Raw genomic sequence first — 3,571 nt, 5'->3', positions numbered from 1 at the left:
CACTTGACTTTCCTTTATTTAGTAAGGGTTAACTAAGTGGTAGCAATGAACAATTCTCATCACAATTGAGAAGGATAACTAGGATAGGACTTCTAATTTTCATACCTTGCCAAGAGCCTTTTATAGTTGTTAGATTATTTTCATTGCCATTTACTTTTCATGCTTCTTATCCAAAACCCCAAAACACATTTCTAACCAATAACAAGGCACTTTATTGTAATTCCTAGGGAGAACGACCCGAGGTTTGAATACTTCGGTTTATAAAATTAGGGGTTTATTACTTGTGACAAACAATCTTTTGTATGAAAGGATTTTTGATTGGTTTGGAAACTATACTTGCAACGAGAATTCATTTGTGAAATTCTATACCGTCAAAAATCCGTTCATCAACTAACAAGAAACAACTTATTTTAAAAATTTTTGACTAAGTCAACCTTAAGATTTCGAAAATTATGAGTAAAATAAGGAAAAGATATTTTTTATTTTTTTTGAATTTAATGTGGAAAGAGAAAAACAAAATGACTCAAGACATAAAAATTATGAATCAAAACAACTAATGCATGCAAGAACACTATGAATGTCAAGATGAACACCAAGAACACTATGAAGATCATGATGAACATCAAGATTTATTTTTGAAAAATTTTCAAGAAAAGAAAAACATGCAAGACACCAAACTTAGAAATTTTTCATGCTTAGACACTATAAATGCAAAAATGCATATGAAAAACAACAAAAGACACAAAACAAGAAAATATAAAGATCAAACAAGAAGACTTACCAAGAACAACTTGAAGATCATGAAGAACACCATGCATGAATTTTTCAAAAAAATGCATAAATTTTAAAAACATGCAATTGACACTAAACTTAAAACTTGACACTAGACTCAAACAAGAAACACAAAATTTTTTTGGTTTTTATGATTTATTAATTTTTTTGGGTTTTTCAAAAATTTCTTTTTAGAAAAACGAAAATAAATAAAAAATTTTGAAAGATTTTTTTTGAAAACTTTTTGAAAAGAAAATAAGATGAAAATTACATAATCTAAGCAACAAGATGAACCGTCAGTTGTCCAAACTCAAACAATCACCGACAACGGCGCCATAAACTTGGTGCACCAAATTGTGATCATCAACAATGGCGCCAAAGACTTGGAGCTCTCAACGTGAATCACACTTTGTCACAACTTCGCACAACTAACCAGCAAGTGCACTGGGTCATCCAAGTAATAAACCTTACGTGAGTAAGGGTCGATCCCACGGAGATTGTTGGTATGAAGCAAGCTATGGTCATCTTGTAAATCTCAGTTAGGCGGATTCAAATGGTTATAATGGTTTTCAAATATAAAGATAAATAAAGCATAAAATAGAGATAGAGATACTTATGTAATTTATTGGTGGGAATTTCAGATAAGCGCATGAAGATATTGTGTTCCTTCTGAATCTATGCTTTCCTACTGCTTTCATTCAATCATTCTTACTCCTTTCTATGGAAAGCTGTATGTAGGGCGTCACCGTTGTCATTGGCTACTTCCCATCCTCTTAGTAAAAATGGTCCAAATGCGCTGTCACAGCATGGCTAATCATCTATCGGTTCTCGATCATGTTGGAATAGAATCTTGTGATTCTTTTGCGTCTGTCACTATGCCCAACACTCGCGAGTTTGAAGCTCGTCACAGTCATCCCATCTCAGATCCTACTCGGAATACCACATACAAGGTTTAGACTTTTCAGATCTTAGGAATGGCTGCCAATAATTCTAGCTTATACCACGAAGACTCTGATCTTTCGGAATGGAGGCTAAGAGATACACGCTCGATCTAAGGTAGAACAGAAGTGGTTGTCAGTCATGCGTTCATAGGTGAGAATGATGATGAGTGTCACGGATCATCACATTCATCATGTTGAAGTGCAGTGAATATCTTAGAATAAGAATAAGCTTGAATTGAATAGAAGAATAATAGTAATTACATTAATACTCGAGGAACAGCAGAGCTCCACACCTTAATCTATGGTGTGTAGAAACTCCACCGTTGAAAATACATAAGTGATAGTGGTCCGGGCATGGCCGAATGGCCATCCTCCCAAAATGTGATCAAAGGATCAAAAGATAATCCAAAGATGAAAACGCAATAGTAAAAAGTTCTACTAAACTAGTTACTAGGGTTTACAGAAAATAAGTTTAAGTGCAAAAATCAACTTCCGGGGCCCACTATGGTGTGTGCTTGGGCTGAGCCTTGAGCTTTCACGTGTAGAGACTTATTTTGGAGTTAAACGCCAAGTTGTAACGTGTTTTTGGCGTTTAACTCTGGTTTGTGACGTGTTTCTGGCGTTTTACTCCAGAATGTAGCATGGAACTGGCGTTGAACGCCAGTTTGCATCATCTAAACTCGAATAAAGTATAGACTATTATATATTTCTGGAAAGCCCTGGATGTCTACTTTCCAACACAATTGAGAGTGCACTATTTGGAGTTCTGTAGATCCAGAAAATCTATTTTGAGTATAGATCTACAGTCCTTTTCAGCCAGAAAATACCTGAAATTACAGAAAAACACACAAACTCATAGTAAAGTCTAGAAATGTGAATTTTGCATAAAAACTAATAAAAACATCCCTAAAAGTAGCTAGATCCTACTAAAAACTACCTAAAAACAATGCCAAAAAGCGTATAAATTATCCGCTCATCATGCTTCACCTTTTTTTAATGCAGAATGTAGATGACTATGTAGAAATTATGAATCAACAAGAATAGAAATAAAATAAAATAAAACTAAGAACAAAAAAGAAAGAATATACCATGGTGGGTTGTCTCCCACCTAGCACTTTTAGTTAAAGTCCTTAAGTTGGACATTTGGTGAGCTCCCTGTTATGGTGGCTTGTGCTTGAATTCATCCAGGAATCTCCACCAATGTTTGTAATTCCAATGGCCTCCGGGATCCCAAACTAGGCACACACAGCCGTCAAGCAATCTAAAGTAAGTGACAAGGCCCCACGAGTATTGACTGCTAGAATGAATTCTGGGGTCCCAAACCTTGCTTTTGCACCCGTCTTCTTGTTCGTAATCATGATTCCATCCGGGTGGCAAGCAATCTTAATTCTCACTAAAGCAGCCAAACAACTTCCTAGACCCATTCAGTTGAGCTTTACACTAACCTTTGCATTTAAACTTTGATATTTCCACCATATTGAATCTTGCATGACGACTCCTACCACTAACCATCTCCCTCTTACTCTTAAAGCCACAAAGAGCTCTAAGCTGACCATCTGTTTCAAGTAGCCCATATTCAAATGGAAAAGTAAAAGTTAAGAGTATGAATTTTACCCACTTGAATGTTGTGTTGGACAGTAATGGCCTTGGGAGAGGTGTTTCTAATAAACTTGCAAGCTCCACTCCCTTGTGCTCTTCTTTGACAACTTTAACCTTTTTGCAAGCTTCTTCAAATTCAACCTCTTCCTCTTGGTAGCTTTCTTCCAATTTAATATCTTCTTCATTGCTCAACAAAGGCATGGGAAGTTGTGCTTCTTCTTCTTGAATCTCCATCTCTTGATCAACCTCTTCCAAGTCTT

The sequence above is a fragment of the Arachis duranensis genome, chromosome 1, assembly GCF_000817695.3.
Source record: "Arachis duranensis cultivar V14167 chromosome 1, aradu.V14167.gnm2.J7QH, whole genome shotgun sequence".
Taxonomy (NCBI): domain Eukaryota; kingdom Viridiplantae; phylum Streptophyta; class Magnoliopsida; order Fabales; family Fabaceae; genus Arachis; species Arachis duranensis.
The sequence above is the reverse complement of the archived record's forward strand: the minus strand, read 5'-3'. Positions refer to the sequence as shown.